Source organism: Arachis stenosperma, chromosome 7, assembly GCF_014773155.1.
Source record: "Arachis stenosperma cultivar V10309 chromosome 7, arast.V10309.gnm1.PFL2, whole genome shotgun sequence".
In the NCBI taxonomy this organism is placed as follows: Eukaryota; Viridiplantae; Streptophyta; class Magnoliopsida; order Fabales; family Fabaceae; genus Arachis; species Arachis stenosperma.
The window spans coordinates 8,492,456-8,514,745 of record NC_080383.1 but is presented as its reverse complement, the minus strand read 5'-3'; the positions used below and the strand labels follow the sequence as shown (position 1 = coordinate 8,514,745).

General features: G+C 34.2%; 1 pseudogene; it reads left to right on the top strand.

Annotated features, from left to right (window-relative positions):
* Nucleotides 1–20,867: 20,867 nt before the first annotated feature.
* On the top strand, nucleotides 20,868–21,065 carry LOC130942753 (small nucleolar RNA U3; annotated as a pseudogene).
* The last annotated feature ends 1,225 nt before the right edge of the window (nucleotides 21,066–22,290 follow it).

The following is a 22,290-nucleotide window of genomic DNA, read 5'->3' as shown; positions in this document are numbered from 1 at the left end:
TTTAAACATTATTACATTTTATCTTCTTTAATCACCACTAATTAAAATGTTACACATATAGAAGAGTCAATTATGTAAAGATGGTTATTTCAATAAAAATTTAATAATTATTATTATGTGAAGATATATTATTTTGACTATTAAATAATAAATTGTAGGACTTAATTTTATTTGTAGTAAAAATATTATCTTTATTTCAAGTATTATAAAATAAATAAATTATATTTTTTAAACAAAAATTATTATGAGAAGATGGTTTTGATATGTTCATAGAAGTAAATATGAATGGCCTGGGAACTCGTTATTAACAAAGGATGATTAAATATATCTTTTTATAGATGTTGTTTGCACGCATGGAAAACGGTTGTTAAGGATTCTATATATCCACCAATATCCAATAACATATAAATAATATTTGGACACGTAAAACAATCTATATCCCTTTCTATGTAGCTAAATTGTTAGGGTGGATGAAAATTATCCACAAAGGTAGTTTTCACTTTGACTGAACTTTCAAATAATATGATAATAGATATTTCCGATATTGGAAAGATTTACGATCCACAATGTATGGTTCTTTTTATCTTAAACAATTATAAAGTTCTAATGTCATATCTCATCAATTTTTAGCATGATTTATTAGTCAAACAAAAAGGATGATTTATCTATTTGAGAGTACATTAATGGTCAACAATAAAATTTCAGCTTTGAATTTATACATACTAGGTATGAGAAATTTAAATAACTTTTCTTTAAGAAAATTTCAAGTGAGTAATTATTGTTCCTTTTTTTTTACTTGTTTCAATGGAAATAGAATCAGAGTGTTATGAGTTTGATGAGTTTTGGTTTATATTATATTACATATTTACCCCAAATCTTTTATATAATTTATGAGAGAGGCTATTGTCACACCTTTTTTTAAGCAGATAAAGTCCCACCCGTTCTACTTTAAATTATTGAAGAATTTAATTTGTATATAATGAAAATTTCTTTTTTTATTTTTAATTCATATGAAAAAAAGTTTAAATAAGCTTTTAGTTTAATAAATCTGAACTGCTTTATTTGAGTTTTAATTTGTTCGTCTTTATTTTTTGTTTTTTAGTTTTTTATAAAGGTTAGTCCATTTTTTTATTATAATATTTTTTGTATATATATTATTGAAAGAATTTTAAGTATATCAAGTACACCAATATTTTAATAATTTTAATAATTTTAAATATAAAAAATATATATAATATATAATAATTAAATTCAACCGTTAAAATTATTAGAATTTTAATATTTTAAATATATTTAAAATTTTTTCTTATATTATTCATATTTACTGTTGAATGCATGTGCATTGGCCAATGGTACGGTGAGATCCAAAGGAAATAAAAAAGTAAAGTATTTTTTTTTTACTAAATGATGGTTCTAGTTGAACTTGAGAAGGGGATTGAATCAAGTTAGTTTAAAATTTAAAGTTTTAAACTCTGTTTTGCTGTTACTCGAGTTGCAGGAGATTATTTAAAATTGTCTCATACGCAGAACATTGAAAGAGCAAAGAAGAGGAGAAAGAGGCCAGCATGTATCCTGGTTCGGATTCTCAGTGCCATGAATCCTACGTCCAGTCTCCACCACAAACCATAGTGGAATTTTCACTATAATTCTCAAATTACATACACCAATACTATTGAACTAATTCCTAATCCAACTAGTATCTACCTATAAGCTTTCTTCACCAAAGTTTAGCAACCCCAAAGTGCTATCCCAACTTCGAAGGGGAATCTACACAGATTCAATTCTCACCAAGTGCTAACCCAACTTGGCAAGGGGAACTAATCCTAGTTCATACACCCAAATTACATCAGAAAATCAGTGGCTATTTTGCATCACTCTTGCCTTTTCTCTCTTGGCTTTTGAACCTCACATAATTACTTTTTTCAAAACAGAAAATAACGCAAGACAGCCATAACATAAGATCAGAATTAAGCTTGAGTAGAAGAAAGAGATTTCAGCTCTGTGTTAGAGATGGTGCTCTCAGTGTGTGTGCTCTCTTCCTTGCTTTGAAATGATGAAGTGAAGCTTCTTATATATCTTCAACTTGGCTTCATTGTTGCTCCTTCCATTTTCTTGTACCAGCTGCCCGTTGGAGCTGTCTCAACTGGCATGCAGTCCTTGCTCATCTGCTCCACTAACGCTGCTTGTTGGAGGATTTGATCCACCAACCTCTGTTGTCCTTGGAGCTGCTATCTTCCTTGGCATGCAAAGCACTTCCATTTTTGAGCCATTCCAACTGCTGTCCATAGCTCTGCGATTTTGTTTTGCTCTTCCAAACTTGCTAATGATCTTCTACATTTTGATTTGCTAATGTCCTTTGTGTAGTAGCACTGTCCTTGTGTTATTCTTTTCCTAGAGCCACAGCTGTCCTGCTTTGCTCATGATGTAGACAGCTGCCCCTTTTTCTTTTACTTTTGCCAAATGCATAGCCTTTTTTATTCTTGTTGAACGTTGCAACAAGGATGAGCTTTGGCTCTTTTACATTGCTGAAGCACTTGTTGGATTTGGGCTGAAGCAATATGAACTTGGACATATGGGCCTGCATCACTAAACACTCACATTAAACTATATTGGGCTTTCCACTCAAAACAATGTTTGTCATCATAACTTATTCCAAAATCAAACTAGGCTCAACAATCTCCCCCTTGATGACATACATGATTAAATAGGTAAATTAAAACTAATTTAAGTGAGTTAAGAACACTTCCCTTTGATGACATTTGGATTGTGAGTTGCTCCCCCTCAATGCTAGCATTACTCCCCCTTGATCATGGCTTACATCTTTACCTGAACAAATCTTAACAAAAAGCCAGGACCAAAATTTCCAAGCAATATATTACAGTAATAATAACACAGAGCAATTAACACTAGGCATGATACACAGGAATTAATAAGTTAATTAGCAACACAAAGCATCATTGTTCTTAACTATCACTATTAACCCCTAAGCCAAAACTAACATATTCCTTTCTTTTCTCCCCCTTTTGTCATCAAGGGAGGAAAGGAAAAACCTGCACAAAATTTGTTAGTGGCTGGTGCATATAGTTCAAGTGGCAGATTAGTTTAAGTCTGTTACAGTCATCCCACAAAAATAAAATAAACAAGTTCAAAACAAAAACAAGTCATATTCGCATATGAGATAACAAGAAGCTAGGCATCAAAGTTGGATTCATCAGAGGTTCCGTCATCCTCCCCCTCATTGTCAGAAGTTGTGAGGCCAACCTCGATGTCCTCCACAAAGTCTCTCAGAATGCAAATCCTTCCCTTAGTCTTTTTGAGAGCATTTTCCTCCAAAACTTGATTCCTTTTACGCTCAGCACCATGATGGAGAAGAAGATCTGTCAGATTGAGGAATTCTTCAAGGACATTCTTCATAATGCGTGTCATGGTCTTGACTGTAGTGGATGTGGAGGGGGGAATCAGAGGATCCTCATCAACAGAGGGAACATCAGTGCTGTCATCAGTTTGGCGACGTCTAGGAGCTATTTTCTTTACGCGAGTATGGCGACTTTGAGTGGGGCGAGTCTCTTCGTCTTCGTGAAGAGGCCTCTTTCCTCTGAAAGAGCTGGGTTTGGAGGAGCTGGGTTGATATGTGGTTGGAGGAGGAGGAGGTGAAGGACGAGGAGCAACGCCAGGTCGGCGAGCGGTGGTCTTAGTGCGTGCCATGTCAGGAGAAAGGTTTTGTGGTGATGGAGGAGAGGAATGAGTAGGTGATAGTGACGGAGATGAGTGTGTGTGATCAAAACGGTGGGTGCCACTGTGAGAGCCTCTGCGAGCAGCTCTCTTCTTTCGAGCCATATTTATAGAACACTGGGTTGGAGAATATGAAAGAGTGAAGGGTGGAGAGTGAGGTGTGAATGGAAGCATGCAGTGGGAAGTTATTATAAACTTAGAGAAGTGTAAAGGTTGCATCTTGAAAAGATAAAAATCCCAACTTTGAAAATGTATAGAAAGTAACAGCTGTAATTGTTGTACGTTGCATATGGGAACAAAAGCAAAATAAAATTTGGATTTGAAAACAAATTTCAAATGAGGCCCAAAAACCTTTTTTTAAAGAAATTGAAAAAGCAACTATGAAATGGGCTCAAATGGATTCAGTAAGGTAAGCCCATATGTCGTGAACTGCTCCAGCACGTGATGTTCATCATTCACTCAGGCTTGAATCCAGTAGGCTTCATAGTGACTCAATGTAGGTTACTCATCATCTGCCAAAAAAATCTCACCGCGATTTATGAGACAAAACACAAAAGATCTCATTATCAGAAAAATTAAGAAAACAGAGATGAAGCAAGAATGCCCAATTCAGTTTGCAGCTTACAGAACCTCTCTTCTATCAATAGTTTGGTGAAAATATCTGCTAGCTGTCCTTCAGAATTAACAAACTGAATATCTAAATTTCCATTTTGCACATGTTCTCTAATAGAATGAAAACGAACTTCAATGTGCTTTGTTCTTGAGTGCAAAACAGGATTTTTGGAAATGTTAATAGCACTCATGTTGTCACAAAATAATGGAATATTTGAGACATTCAGTTTATAATCAGCTAGTTGAGTTTTCAGCCATAATAATTGAGAACAACAAGAGGAGGCTGCAATATACTCAGCGTCGGCTGTTGAAAGTGCCACAGTAGCTTGCTTCTTGCTAGACTAAACAATGAGGGATTTCCCAAGAAAGCAGCACATGCCACTTGTGCTTCTTCTATCAATCCTATCCCCAACAAAATCTGCATCACAGAAACCCACTAATTGAAAAGAATCAGTTTTAGGAAACCATAACCCATAATTAGTGGTACCAAGTACATATCAGATGATCCTCTTGACAGCAGAGAGATGTGACTCCTTAGGCTTTGATTGAAACCTTGAGCAAACTCCAACACTTTGGATGATATCAGGCCTTGAGGAGGTTAGGTACATTAGGGATCCAATCATCCCTCTGTAACGTGTCTCATCAACATCTCTACCATGTTCATCCTTATCAAGCTTGATGTTAGGATGCATGGGGGTTCCCATAGGCTTAGCACAGTCCAGTCCAAACTTCTTGACAAGTTTCTTTGCATATTTTTCTTGATGGATGAATATGCCTTCTGCATTTTGCTTGATTTGCAAGCCTAGGAAGAAATTGAGTTCTCCCATCATGCTCATATCAAATTCATTGGTCATAAGCTTAGCAAAATCTGCACACAAATCCTCATTAGCCGAACCAAATATAATATCATCAACATAAACTTACACAAGAATAAAATAATTATGATATTTTCTAATAAATAAAGTGGTGTCAGTGGCTCCTCTTTGAAAGTTATTTTTCAATAAAAATGAGCTAAGCCTCTCATACCAAGCTCTAGGAGCTTGTCTTAAACCATATAAGGCTTTAGCTAGTTTGAAAACATGGTTAGGAAAAGTTTTGTTTTCAAAATCAGGTGGTTGAGCCACATAAACCTCTCTATCTATTATGCCATTGAGGAAAGCACACTTTACGTCCATTTAGAACAACTTGAAGCCACAATGTGCAGCATATGCAAGGAGCAATCTGATGGCTTCCATTCGAGCTACAGGTGCAAAGGATTCATCGAAATCAATCCCTTCCTCTTGATCATATCCTTGAGCGACCAATCTGGCTTTGTTTCGGACTATGGATCCATCTTCACCCAGTTTGTTTCTAAAAATCCATTTAGTGCCAGTGACTTTCTTTCCATTTGCATAAGGCACTAATGACCAGACCTGGTTTTTCTCAAATTGCTGCAATTCTTCCTTCATAGCTAGCACCCATGAAGGATCAGCAAGAGCTTCTTGGATGTTTTGAGGTTCAATCTTTGATAAGAGAGCAATGTTGTTGGATTCGGATCTTTTCAAAGATGAACGAGTGGTTCTACCAATGGAAGGATTTCCAATTATGAATTCTTCAAGATAGTTTTTCAGAAACCTCCATTCTCTTGGTCTCCTTGAATGGTTTGAGGATTCAGGTTCCTCTTGATCAATATTTGCCTCTGCATCAGTGTTTTCTGCAGCGACAGGAGATAATTCCAAATTGTCTCTTGCAGAATTGGGATTATCGCTGCTGACAGATGCAACTTCATGAGAAATTGAATTTTGTGGAACTGGTTCAGTAATCCTTGGAACCTCAGCTTCAAAACTTGGACTATCATCAATACAAACACTGGGAACATTGTTAGATTCACAGAAAGTGACATGCATGGTCTCCTCAACTGTTTTGGAGTTCTTGTTATAAACCCTATAGGCCTTGCTATTTGTGGAATAACCTAGAAAAATGCCTTCATGTGTTTTAGGATCAAATTTTCCTAAATTTTCTTTGATATTCAGAATGAAGCACTTGCATCCAAACACATGAAAATAGCTGAGATTGGGAGGATGCCCTTTCCAAAGTTCATATGGTGTTTTCTTTAAAAACTTCCTAATAAATGTTCTATTTAAAACATAGCAAGCTGTATTTACAGCTTCAGCCCATAAAAACTTAGGAATTTCATATTCACATAACATAGCTCTAGCCATTTCTTGTAAACTTCTATTTCTTCTTTTCACAACACCATTTTGTTGAGGTGTTCTTGGACAAGAGAAGTTATGTGATATGCCTTGTTCATCACAAAAAGATTCAAAGAATTGATTTTCAAATTCCTTACCATGATCACTTCTAATTGAAACAATTTTAAAACCCTTTTCATTTTGAATCTTTTTGCTGAATTTTTCAAAAACAGAAAAGGCCTCATGTTTATGAGCAAGAAAGAACACCCATCCGAATCTAGTATAGTCATCCACAATTACCATGCCATAATTCTTTCCTCCAAGACTTTGAGTCCTAGTTGGTCAAAACAGATCAAGATGCAACAACTCCAATGGTTTCTTAGTAGAGACATCTTCTTTGGGTTTAAAAGAGGTTTTAATTTGTTTACCCATTTGACAAGCATCACAAATGATGTCTTTATCAAACTTTATATTAGGAAGACCTCTAACTAAGCCTCTCTTTACAAGCTTGGAGATTTGGAACATGCTAGAATGTCCTAACCTCTTATGCCACATCCATTTTTCAGATTCCATTGAAGAGAAACAGGTTACATTTTGAACTTTTAGATCATCTAGAGTGATACCATAAACATTATCACTTCTTTTGGCAACAAATAAAACAGCCTCTGTTTTCTCATTTATGACTCTACAATCAGATTTCCTAAAGGTTACAGCATATCTAAGGTCACACAATTGACTTATGCTCAATAGATTATGCTTTAACCCATCAACTAAAAAGACATTATCTATGCAAGTTGAAAAATCTTTGCCAACCTTACCAATGGCAATTATTTTACCTTTACCATTATCTCCAAAAGTGACAAATCCTCCATCATACTTGTTGAGTTTAATGAAGAAAGTATCCCTTCCGGTCATATGCCTTGAACATCCACTATCAAGATACCACATGTCCTTTTTCTTCTTGGATGCAAGGCAAACCTGCATGTTCTTCAACTAACCTTAGGTATCCAAATCCATTTGGATCCTTTGATGTGAAATCTTCTTGGTTGCCCAAGAGCATTAAAATCATGAACAACTTTATATAATTTACTATCATTACCAAAAGACCTAGGAAAGATGAAACATTGAGGAGGATCATGATCATTTCTGTTGCACTTGTAGCACTGATTCTTGCTCACTGATTTTTGAGGTTTGCTGAATCCTTTTGGTTTGAAAAGCTTGGAAGAGGAGGCTTCAGATTTTATAATGTTTTGTTTGAAAACTGCTTTACTTTCCTCTTTGAACCCAAGTCCTGATTTTTCAGACCCAAATCTTTGACAAGCAAGCAGTTTGTTCAGATTTTGAGAACCTTGAACAAATTTTGCTAAGTCTTCATTCAAACTTTTTATTTGTTCATTCAGCCTTTTGTTTTCAGAAATCAAATCAGTGGAAGTAGTAACTTCATGCTTGAGTTTGAATTTTTCTAATTCAGTTCGCAAGGCAATGTTTTCTTCTTTTAAAAACTTTTCATTATTAGTTTCATTTGCCTTAACCTTTTTCAAAAGAAGATCATTTTCTGTCCTCAAAGCCTCATTTTCTTTCTTACATTTAGCATACTTATCCAAGAGTTTCTTAGAGTTCACAGAAATGTCTTTGATAATGTAGTGCAGTTCATCAATAGATAAGTCAGAGAGATCTACCTCATCTTCATCATTATGATCTGCCATCAGACATATTTGAGCTTCTTGATCTGAGCTTTCTGAGCTTGTATCATTCTCCAAGTCCTCCCATGTTGCCATCATCACCTTCTTTTTGTCTTTCTTGGATTTTTTGCCTTTCTTAAGTTGAGGGCAATCTGACTTGAAGTGACCAGGCTCCTTGCAGTGATGGCATGTGAACTTGACTTGATCTTTCTTGACATCTTTGGATGAAGAGCTTCCTTTGCCTTTGTTTTTGTATCTCAGTAGTCTTCTCATTTTTCTTGCAAAGAGCACCATTTCTTCATCTGAGAAACTGTCATCAGATTCTTCTCCTTAGGCTGTCATTCTTGATTTTAGTGCTATACTTTTCTTTTTGTCATCTTTGTCTTGAGACATGTGAGTGGTTTCATAAGCCAGCAGCTTGCCTCTCAGCTCATCATAGGTGATTTTGATCAAATCATTCCTTTCAGAGATGGCTGTGCTTTTCACTTCCCATTTCTTAGTAAGACTCCTCAGAATCTTTCTTACCAAGGTTTCTTCAGAGTAGCTTCTTCCCATGGCGTTCAGATTGTTGATGATTATCGAGAACCTTTCAAACATTTGATCGATGCTCTCATCTTCCTTCATACTGAACATTTCATACTCCTTCATTAACATGTCAATTCTGGTTTCCCTCACTTGCTTAGTGCCTTCATGAGTGAGTCTGAGCTTATCCTAGATTTCTTTCGCTATTTTACACTTTGACACTTTTCTGAATTCTTCAAAACTGATTGCACAGTGCATCAGGTTGATTGCCTTGGCATTGAGTTCAACCTTCTTCTTTTCTTCATCTGTCCATTCGTTGTCCTCCTTTGCTATAACTTCTCCATCAGCATTCTGTTTGGTAGGAATATCTGGGCCGTTGAGAATGATCTTCCAGATGTTGTAGTCAATCGACTGTACGAAGATTCTCATTCTTTCTTTCCAGTAAGAGTAGTTGCTGCCATTGAAGTAGGGAGGTCTATTGTTGGACTGCCCTTCAGTGAGAGAGAAAGCCACGATGTTGGGATTCATGTTGTTAGCTATGGATCTTTACTCCAAGCTGTGAAGCTTGCCTTCTTGAGACCTTGCTCTGATACCAATTGATGGTTCTAATTGAACTTGAGAAGGGGAGGTTGAATCAAGTTAGTTTAAAACTTAAAGTTTCAAACTCTGTTTTGCTGTTACTCGAGTTGCAGGAGATTATTTAAAATTGTCTCATACGCAGAACATTGAAAGAGCAAAGAAGAGGAGAAAGAGGCCAGCATGTATCCTGGTTCAGATTCTCAGTGCCATGAATCCTACGTCTAGTCTCCACCATAAACCATGGTGGAATTTCCACTATAATTTTCAAATTACATACACCAATACTATTGAACTAATTCCTAATCCAACTAGTATCTACCTCTAAGCTTTCTTCACCAAAGCTTAGCAACCCCAAAGTGCTATCCCAACTTGGAAGGAGAATCTACACAGATTCAATTCTCAAAGTGCTAACCCAACTTGGCAAGGGGAACTAATCCTAGTTCATACACCCAAATTACATCAGAAAATCAGTGGCTATTTTGCATCACTCTTGCCTTTTCTCTCTTAGCTTTGAACCTCACATAATTACCTTTTTTAAAACAGAAAATAACGCAAGACAGCCATAACATAAGATCAGAATTAAGCTTGAGTAGAAGAAAGAGATTTCAGTTTTGTGTTAGAGATGGTGCTCTCAGTGTGTGTGCTCACTTCCTTGCTTTGAAATGATGAAGTGAAGCTTCTTATATATCTTCAACTTGGCTTCATTGTTGCTCCTTCCATTTCCTTGTACCAGCTGCCCGTTGGAGCTGTCTCAGCTGGCATGCAGTCCTTGCTCATCTGCTCCACTAACGCTGCTTGTTGGAGGGTCTGATCCACCAACCTTTGTTGTCCTTGGAGCTGCTGTCTTCCTTGGCATGCAAAGCACTTCCATTTTTGAGCCATTCCAATTGCTGTCCATAGCTCTGCGATTTTGTTTTGCTCTTCCAAACTTGCTAATGATCTTCTACATTTTGATTTGCTGATGTCCTTTGTGTAGTAGCACTGTCCTTGTGTTGTTCTTTTCCTAGAGCCACAGCTGTCCTGCTTTGCTCATGATGTAGACAGCTGCCCCTTTTTCTTTTACTTTTGCCAAATGCATAGCCTTTTTTATTCTTGTTGAATGTTGCAACAAGGATGAGCTTTGGCTCTTTTACATTGCTGAAGCACTTGTTGGATTTGGGCTGAAACAATATGAACTTGGACATATGGGCCTGCATCACTAAACACTCACATTAAACTATATTGGACTTTCCACTCAAAACAATGTTTATCTTCATAACTTAACCCAAAATCAAACTAGGCTCAACACTAAATAATAGAGATAAATATCAATATTATCTATCTATATATCAATATATAGGAACATGATGATAATAATGTATGTGGAGTAAAAAAATTCATAATAAATCCTTTTATAATATAGAATTTTTTTTCTATTTTTATTTTTGGTTTAATTACTCTAGTCCCTATAGTTTCGCGAAATTTTCAATTAGGTCTTTATACTTTTTTTCCTTTTAATTGGGTCCCTATACATTATTTTTTTTCAATTTAGTCTCTGTTAACGTTAAATGTCAAAAAACTGATAGTGAATTGTGAAATTACTTGTATACCCTTAAGGACCCAATTGAAAAGAAAAAAATATAAGGACCTAATTAAAAATTTGATGAAACTATAAATATTCAATGAAAGATATTCCTATAATCCTTTTATTTTGTCACTATCATTCTTTTACTTATTTATACACAAATTGTACCAAAAATACATTCTCTCTTTTTTTTTAACTTTTAAAATACCTTAAGAACATTTAAAAAAATGGATAAAATAAAACAGAAATAAGTACATAAAAAATTCAATTTCTATCATTCAAGTATTCATTATAATCATGTAATATTTTACATTTATGTGAATTCATGACAGGAAAAATTCATTAAAAAAAAAGTTTCTTCTGAATCTAGAGAATGACAATTATTACATTTCAAGCACCCATCCAAAAGCTTTATCTGTTTCACGATCCTTCTTCATTGCCAGGGAAACATTCATTCAAGTGGGAGCAATCTTCTTCAGGGATTTCTGACATACGTTACATATATAATTAAAGGGTGACCCAAAATAAAGAGACTATCTATAAGTACTGCTACTTTCATCCAAAAATATATGTCTTTTCACCAAAACTTAAAAAGAAAATAAAAATTATATTTAACACAATTTTTTTCTCTTATCTCAACATATTTTTGTCTTATCTCTGTAGTCTATTTCTATACATTTATCAAATACAACCTAGAAGACACTTAGTTTTGGACGGAAACAAATTGAAAAATACCTTGACAACAATAACAGGTAAATTGCCAATCGGGTGTATATTGGTTATTGGTCCTTTCTCCTTAAAGAAGTACTTCCTTAGCACCTTCTCATACTTCTTTGGCTCAATATAAAATAAAGAAAATGCAACTCCAAGATCATCTCTAGCTAAGTTTGATGAATTGATTTATGAGAATAAAAGAGGAGAAAAACTTTGAATAGAATACAAGTTTTTCATTTAGTTGCAGCAGATCCATATATTATCCTATAATAGTAGCTTTGTTACACAGATATACAGCAGTACAAGCACATTTACAAAATGACTTATTCTTATTGGCAATGATGATATCAATAATTATTTGTATTAGTCATAGTAGTAATAAAGCTTTAAAGCAACGGTGGCAGTAACTACTTAAAACAAAATCAAATACATACTATATAATGCCTCTACATCCAGTAAAATATATGACATCTAGCAAATTCACAACTCACTGGAAAAATTTTCAAGTCGCAAGATAAAATACATGCGGTCTCTTAGATTCTTTGGCAGAATTGGCAACTGCATCAAATTCAACATAAGCAAAGAAGACTACAGTAGCTCCAGTAAATATGCTTTTTATGCCATTCAGAGTAAAGGAAGACCAGTTGGAAACATCAACCTCAAAAGCTTCAACAAGAACGACAACTACATAAAAAAATAGAATCCTAACAAACCAGCATCATCACACTAACAACAATCAACAATAAACAAAATTCATAATTTGCAAAACTAATTCATATTTCAATTCATCACATATATTCATATATTTTTAGAATTGGACAACTGTAGTGAATAAATAAACTAAAGGAGTTGCCAATTTTTAGAATTGGACAACTGTAATCAATTTTTTGTGTATTGATCTGCATTTGAGAATAGCAATAAAGCTTACCTATGGCAAACTCCAAAATTATCCATTGAATATCACAGTTTGTAATTCATTTCTCTATAATAGTAAAACAAAATTGTTGATGTGTGTGCGTTTGTGGTAAAGAATATATGGTTCGTGATTGAAGGCACAAAGCGTACAACCTTAATATATGGTACAACCAGAAACTAACTCACCTGTTCTAGCAGATCAAGTGTACAGGCAGCAAAGCGAGGCGAGGCGGGACAACGTGAGGTGAGGCCCGCCGAGTTACGGACAGGGCTTCGACGGATCAGTTAGTGAAGATCTTCAGAGACCGACAGAGGCTTTGGATGAAGATGATGGACCGACGGCTATGGATGATGAAGACGCCGAAGCCTATGGATGAAGATGACAAACCACGGGAGGAGAAGCGCACTTTGTAACACCCTAATATTCAAATCCTTATGCTCGAGTCATAAGTCAATGATATTACGGTGGTACGACTCTCAGGTGGATTTTTAATATATAAATATAGTTAATTTCGAAAGGAGTATTACATTGAGAAGCCTGAAAAGAGTAGAAATAAAATCGCGAAGACGTATCACTCACGTTTCGACAACGAAAAGTTAAACTGTGAAGCCGAAAGCGATAAACGGACAAGGCATAAAGGAGATTAAGAGATAGATAACGGATAGATATATATAACATAAATAATAGCCACTAGTCGCGACCCGCGAAGTTTAGGCTGGCTAGGGTACAGTATGAAAGTAGTTGACAACAGTACATCCTAATCTCTCCCAAAGAAAACATAAGAGCCTCTATAGGCAAGTTCCAAAAGAGTTCAACACATAATATAATCCTTTCAAAACAAAGGTGGAGAGATTCTAAGCAAAATACAAGTAGAGCAAATAAATATCTTCGCCGTCTCTCAGACAAACCACAGCTCACTTCTGAGCACCTGAACCTGTATCTGAAAAACAAGAGATATATACGGAATGAGAACCCCGGGCCCATGGGTTCCCAGTACGGTAAAAGTGCCAAATAAATACAATGCACTGCAATAAAAACTCACTAAGCATCCTAAACTCCTTTTCACCAAGTATCCAGCCTAGATTCTCACTAATCCTTAAATAGGCATCTGACGTAAGGGGATACTAAATCTAGTTCATATTACACATGTTTCCCAATTCGCTGATTCTTTCACGAATCAGACTCAGAATCATAAGCAAAACCATTACCAGTTGTTCTGCCTCAGCAACTCTATATCAATACATCATACCCTCGCCTGGAGCTAGTGAAATCATATCACTGCGTCTACCCAGGGGGCTCAAATGATCTCATTCAAAAATCATCATCATTATGCAATCGCATTATCAATTCATCTCATCAAGAACAGCCCCCAACATCCACCAACACCATCATGAGGGATCTCTCAGTTGTACAAACACAAGCAATACAGACAAGTAATACACAAATAAGGTACAAGTAGAACAAGTAGCATGTAATTAGGTAACATAGCATATATGATATAGAAATCCAAAACAAATAGGCAAACCCAAATAATTCAAACATATGCAAATGATGTATGCCTGCCCTATGGCTGATGATATCATCTGTCGGTTATATAGCCAACCCGACACGTCCTGGTAGCTAACCATGGACAGAAACACCCCTTGCGGAGCAAGTAGGTTTGAGCTACAACCCCCTTGCTACTACCCGCTCAGCCCAGAGCCAGTGGGACAACCACTACTGCGGCTACTACCCAGGCGGGTGTTTAACAGCTCAACCTGGAGCGAGTGGATTCACCACTACTACCGCTACTACCCAGGCATCACAATCTCTGACCTGGAGCAAGTGGGACGAACCACAACCCTTGCTACTGCCCAGGTATCTTAAACATTAACCCGGAGCAAGCGGGACGAACCACAACCCTTGCTACTGCCCAGGTATCTTAAGCATTGACCCGGAGCAAGCGGGACGAACCACAACCCTTGCTACTGCCCAGGTATCTTAAGCATATATTCATTCAATCTCAATTCAAATTATCAATCCTCATTGTTATCAAATCTCAAACATTAACCTGGAGCAAGTGGGACGAACCCCAACCCTTACTACTACCCAGGTATCAGAGTTACATTCATTCAAAACTCCATAATTAACTCATTTATCATAAACATCCCTTTCCGTCTCATACCCGGAGCAAGTGGACAACGCCACTGCCTACTACCCGGGGTCACATCACATTTTAACATTCTCCATTATTATCCATTCAACACATTCATTCATTAATCATATGCATTTATACTCAGCCATAATCAATAATGGCTTTGCCATGACCCGACAATAATTCAGCCATCCGGCTCATGGTTCAATCAAGAACCAGCCATTTATCAATAGATATAGCCCTTCGGCTCATGGCATACACGGTACTCCTACCGTCATCCTCCATATCTCATATAATCATCGTTGATCACCATTGATCATAACTTTTCCCCTTACTTCACTCGCAAGTTACCACATCCCCTAGTTCCTTTCTCATTACTAAGCATATCATAATGATTTAATACATAAGGGGTGAGATCGGAGGCTTAGAAGTATGAGATTTGGCTCTTAAAACTCAAAAATCAACTTTGGCATGAAAGCAGGGCCACGCGTACGCGTACTCCACGCGCACGCGTGGATGGCCACAAGACTCATCGGCGCATACGCGCCATTCACGCGGACGCGCGGTATTGAAAAATGGACAACGACGCGTACGCGTCAGCCACGCGTACGCGTGGGTACACTTGCGCCCCAAGCACAAGACTGGCACAACTCTGGCACAACTCTCGGAAAAATGACTGGGCAATGGGTGCAGCGCATCGACGCGCACGCGCACACCACGCGCACGCGTGGATGGTGCCTTCTCGAAGAACGACGCGTACGCGCCAAGTGCGCCTACGCGTGGAGGGTCATTCTGCTAAAAATTTTCTAAGTTAAAAGCTGCAGAATTCACAGATTCAACCCCCAATCTTCCGACGGACATAACTTCCTCATTTTAAATCGTTTTTCACCCGTTCTTCGAACGGCATGGACATCCCGGATCCAATTTCATTTCTAAAAAGATTTGGCACAAAACAAAGATCCATAGTCCAAGTTATGTCCCGCCAAAGTATGCCCAAAAACCATGTTTTCATATAAAACCACAAAGTGCCATTTTCAAAACAAGCCATTTTCAACTCTTTTCAAAATCAACCAAAACATGCCAATTTCAACCCTTTTTGAAACCAATCAAAATATACCAAAATCAACATCAAGCCTCCTCAACTCATACATTAACACTTTACCACGAATCACAAAACCATCATATAACCATCTTTACCCATTTCAAGCAAATGGCTAAATTACAAACATATCAACATGTCATACATCCTTCCTCATCTCAATTTCTAACAATACTATTTCCAATCAACCATCATTATACATAATCAATATCATAATCACTATCACGTGGTTTCACCCACAACTCAACCTTAATCATTCCTCAAGCATATATCACAATATATATACCTCTCATGCATCATCATACCATCAAGACATCAATAATCATAATCACATATATGACCACATAATATCTCTCAACCCAAAACCAAACATACTTCATCTACATAATTTCACCCTTCAACTCCTCAAACCTTATTATTCAACAATCAACCCAATCATTCGCATATTCATTATATGAAATTCATCCAATCACTTGTGTCATCATACAATGCACACATCAACTTACCTCCCTTACCTCTTTCTGGCCTCCGGCCCAAAATTTACGGCCTCCGGCCCAATTTCACAATTTAAATGCATAAACCACAAATTAATACTCATTACCCAATACATCAAATTTTCAATACACCAAGCATACAAGGCCACACAATTCTCAATCCAATCATCAATTCACATTACATACCAACTATGCATATTAGCATCAACCATTTACACAATCCAAACTTAATCCTAGGGGCATCTAGCCTAGGAATTCTCATCACACCACACGGTACTTAAATGAAACTTAAACCGTACCTCTTGTAGCCAAATCAATTGAGTCTCTTCTTTAGAAGTCTCCACCAACCTTAGCCCCAAGCCTCACCAAAGCTCCTCAAGCAACACCAATCTCCCAATTGTGCACCAAAACCATCAAATGCACTAACATAACCAATATTACATACATACATCAACCTAGGGCTCATAAAAATGATAAATCACAAGGATTTGAGCACTTCTTACCTCAGCCCATATGAAGTAGGGATATAACCCACTTAGAATCCATGTTGGAGTATCCCTAAACACCCAAAATCACAAGATTTCAACACTAACTTCCCAAAAACGTGTAACAGTGGGAAATTTTGAAAACTGGGCAGAGATGAATGGAATACTCACCACAAAACTTAGATAGAATTGTAGAGGATAAGAAGAGCGACGCGTGGCCACAAACGGCTCGTCAATCGGAGCTCCGTAGCTCAAGTTATGGTGGTTTAAAGATCAAAGAGAGTTAGGTTTTCTCTCTTCTCTTCTCTCTTCTCAATTCAGCGCCCCACACACCTTCTTTAGGGCAAAATGAGCTGAAATGCTCATAACTAATGTTTATATATGTTGGGTCTTGGGCCCACTTAGGCCCAGTTCACTTATTTTTATCCGTTGGCCCAATTTTGGACCAAAACCTTTAAGATTAGCGCTCTAAATCGCACTTCAAATATTTCTACCTCCCCTAATTATAATTCCTCATTTCTTAATCCTATTTACTCATAATCAATTTTCTCAGCTGCAGTACCAGACAGGTCTCAGCCGGTACTGCCGGTCAAAATTCTACTGCGCGCTTTTACGCAGACAACTATGTCTTCCGACTCGGAAAAACTCATTGAATCCAAATATCATATTTAAATTATCAAATTCCAATTGCCAAATCTTCCAACCATATTCGCTCCTATTTAACTTATTATTTAATTAATTTCGGTTAGACCGGGTATTACACACTTTACACGATTTTCAGAGAGAAAATTAGGGTCTGGCTAGGGTTTTGTTTTCCTTTGTGACAAAATGTCAAGGAGTTTTTGAGTATTTTGAAAAAAATAGAGATATGTACAATTAGAATATCTAACTCAAATAGAAGAATATCTGTTTTTTAAACTGAATATTCCGTTATCTTAAACGTTATCCTCACGGCACGGACTTAATTGAAAAAAATTAACGTATAGGGACTCAATTAAAAGGAAAAAAAAGTATAGGAATCTAATTGAAAATTTCGCAAAACTATAAGGACTAACAGAATAACTAAACCTTTATTTTTATTATTTTTAACTAATTTTAAATTTATTTACGACAATAATATATATCATTAGAGTTTAATTTTTCTCCACAACTAAATTCATTGGTATTATTTTTAAATATTTATTTATTTACTGTATATGTCACTATTTTTATTAGTAACTTCTTTTATGGAATTAACAATGAGAAAATTTTGAGCCGTTTTTAAAATATTTAGAAAATAATTAATAAAACGGAAAAAAAAATAGAAACAACATTTCCATTTGGTACAAGATTAAATACTATATATTACCTAAAACAGTATATAAGCACTGAAATTTGAGACGATATTAAAAAGAGGAAAAGAACTAAAATTAAGGTTTTATTTTTTTAAATAAATAACTAAAATCAATAATTTGAGCAATTTAGAACTTGTAATATATTTTTAATGATAAAAATGGAGAATTGGATAATATTGTTCAAATATACGGCATGCAAAAATAAGTAATAAGTGTTGGTACCTAATTTAGTAAAAATGAATAAATTTAACTCAACTTCGAATTAAAATCTAGTCCAAGTAAATTATCTAACACCAATACCCTAAAAATGATCACCATTATATATCCTTAGCTTGTCAAATGATGTGAAACTTCTAATACATTATTTTTTCCATTTTAAAATATTTGTTTCATTTATATTTTTTAAGATTTTGAAATATTTATTTATTTGGACAATATCAAAATGTTTTCCGTCTTTTACTCTTAATATATAATGATATATTTGTTATTAAAGCAAGAAAAAATAATTAATTGCAATAACTAAATTTTTTATGAAGATAATTCTATCTATTCATAACTCCGCCTATGTTACACTTGTGGTATATAGTCAGTTCTAAATCCGAATAAAAGAGGAGAGTTGTGTTAGGTCTTCGACAACCAATATAAAAATATAGTCGAACCCCTATGATATATAATTCTATATATTCATCTAATGTTTTGCTATTACTAAAATGTTTATTGTATATTTGGCCAAAAAAAAAATTGATATCGGAAATTTATTTGTAAATTTTCAAAATATGGTGATTTTTTTTATTTTCTATAATATGGTATGTCAATTTTTAAAAAGCCAAAAGGATGAAGGAAGTTTTGTAATTTTTTTGTTTTAGATGACCAAAAATCATTGAAGGTGAATTCAATTTTTTTTTATATTTTGAAACACGAAATTGGTGAGAACAATTTTATAACTCATTTCTTTTATTCTAAAATACACTAAATCGGTAAGGTGATTTTGTATTTTTTAAAAATAAAGAATAAGAAACATAATTGTCGAAAGTAATTTGTGTTTTTTCTTTTTAACAAATTTTTCTAACAAATTTTTTTTTTCTCTTTTCCATCTTTTTTCCATCCACGCACCTACCTTTTTTTTCCTTTTCTTCTCTCTTTTCTTTTCCAGTTTTTTTTTTTCCTTTTTTTCACTTTTTTTTTCTTTTTTTTTTCTGTTCTAGTTCTATTTTTTGTTTTAGTTTTTTGTTTATGATTTTTTATATATATATTTTTTAAATTTTTTCGTAGATCTAATTTGTCAATAATCTTTTGGTAATTATTCTTCTCTTTTTATAGTGTAATAGTTACTTTTTATGGATATTTTGGTTTCTGTAATACATATCCTAATATGGGAGGAAGATATTTTGAAAAAAATTGGATATTTATAGAGTTTTTTATATATCTAAAAATTGATCAAATATATTTTTAAGAGTGGAGAAAATTATTTTATTTATTGTTTTAATTTGTAGCATATCTATGTAGATTTGGAAATAAAAAAACTTAATTTTATCGTTATTTTTATTAATTAAAATTCTTTGTAATTTAATACTGCGCCTCTCTTCAGTTTATAGTTTAATATATAAAATATTTATCTTCTGATTTAGATATAAATTTAATACTTTTGTTGCGATGTGCAAGTATTTTACGAGTTTTCTATAAATGAAAGTTGTTCCTCTTAACAAAAAAAGAAAAGAAAACAAGGCAACGAGGGCATAATGTGTATATTGAAAAGACAACACTAAATTGATAATATTCCTCACCTAATGATGCTTTCTGTATAGGAAAAGTCTAGGGGCAGCAGTTTTATTGAATTTTGGCCAGCATGTAACCAGCAGAGGAAGGTGAGCCATTAGATGAAATTTCACACCAATCTCATACCATCAAATCATCATTGATGGCTAATTGATGGCTAACAATCACAAAAATTGCTGGCCCCTAGCATTGCTCTTTTTTTAATACGAAAAAAATGGATGTGTAGTTATTATATGTTACATGTTGAGTAACGCGCTCTTACTTATATGTAATTTATTGGATTCTTTAATTTCACGCTATTTATTTAAAAAATTGAAATTATGTTATTTTTATTTTAAATATTTTATTATATTGCTGGCCACCAGCTTTTAGATTTTTTTGAAATACATATTTAATTTAACGAGTAGTTCAATTTTTTCTTTTTGGTTTTTCAATCCATCACGAGCTATCATTAGGATACGACCCGATTCAGTTCGAAGTAATTTTGTACATATTGGCTTAGACCTAAAGTGATTTAGATTTAATCGGAGATAAAATACAGCATTCAAAAGAATACCTCAACTGTATTCAGACCATAGCTCAAGTTATTCGGTTCGATCCGGTGAAGATATATATATATATATATATATATATATATATGGTAAATTCTAGTCTACCCTTCTTATAATAACATGTAATTTATGCTCTGTGATATGTCATCTTTTAATTGGTTGCTATGTTAACTATGGTTAAATTATTGGTAATTAAATTATAGCCCAAAGTGGGTGATTATGTAATTAAATACCTCCAAATTTAATTTCAATGCCATCCAGAAATCCCATATCATCATCACCATCACTATTATTATCATCATCATCATCATTATTTTCATCTTTTTTTTCGTCTTCCCCTTCTACACTATCATCATAAAAAGCCATCATAATCGATTTCACGTTCTTAAATTTTAAGATTTTCTGAATTTCGCAAACGTAAACTTAGTCTCATCACCTGGACTAGGTTCACAAAACAAAAATAGTTTTTATAACTAAACACAAAGAACACAAAACACAGAACACGACCTTACTTGAATAGGATCTATAGGCTCGTACATCTGTATCCTTGAGTTCTAAGAAGACAAGAACCAAAGTCTGGCGGATGAACTATGACCGTGAGGTCAGAGCGTGATTAATTGTTCCAAAGCGCATGCCATCTGAACGGTGGAGGATCGTTCGCGCTACAACCTTGTGGTCGAGATGGTCTCACGGACAGACTCAAATCTTTTTTCCCTGGCCATTTAATTAGTTATTTTCTCTAAATACTTATTTCCTGGTTCATCAAAATATGGAACACCCAATGAGTTTATTTTTTCTTTCAATTTCAGAGAGAAATGGGACCGGGATAAATTGAATTTCTACACAATGATAAAAATATAACTTTTTTTTAATGTTTATAGAAATTATATATTTATCCCTCTTATAAAAATATTTAATTACAAAATTACTCTACTTTAGTTAACATATTAACTCTTATTGAGTTAAATTAACTCAAACTAAAACTAAGCATCCAATTAAAGCATGTCACGTCACGAGAGGTAATTTACATGTTGAAATAGAGGGGGTTGGGTAGAACTCACCTATATATATATTCTAAAATTATTGTTTTGTGTATAAGAATTATAAGATTTTAGATTAATATATAATATTTTGTATTATTTAATTTATATGTCACTTATATATTTGGTGTTATTAATATTGATTTATAATTATGTTTTAATATTAAAATTTAATTAGTATTTTTTATATTTTTTAAATAAATTTTATCATATGAAATAATTATTAGAGATTTAGAACTTTTCTCATATTAATATTGTGTAATATTAATTATAAATTAATCTATTTATTTTTAATAAAAATAATTATAAAATTAGAAAAAAATATAAAGATGTATAAAATTATGATTAAAGGTCTGATTTTTATCTGATGTAATTGTGGGTTGAATTTGTATAGATTTTATCATATTTAAAATCGGTTTAAGATCTAAAAAATAGGTCCGATATATATTTAGAGTCGGATCTAAATTAAGACAAATCCAATTTTATTCGACTCATATACATCTCTAAATATCATCATTCAATATAGCTAGGTAGCCAATGCAAATGATTTTTCAACCAAATTTCATTTATTATTATTTTCTTCTTATTAAATTTTTGTTATCTTTTTTTATTATTATCGTCGTCTCTCCCTCTTTTATATGTTCAGTAACTTAGCACATAAATTTTTTAAAGATCACATACTTAATACATTGACCTCAAACAAACAGTTCATATAAAAAAATTTGTATTATGTACAAAAATTTTTGTATTATGTGTAAAAAAATTTATACTACATGTAAAAATTTTTGTTATATCAATAAATTATGTGTTATGCGCAAAAATTTTTTTGCTATATATAAAAATTTTTGTACTATATCAATAAGTTTCTGTATTCAATCAACAAAA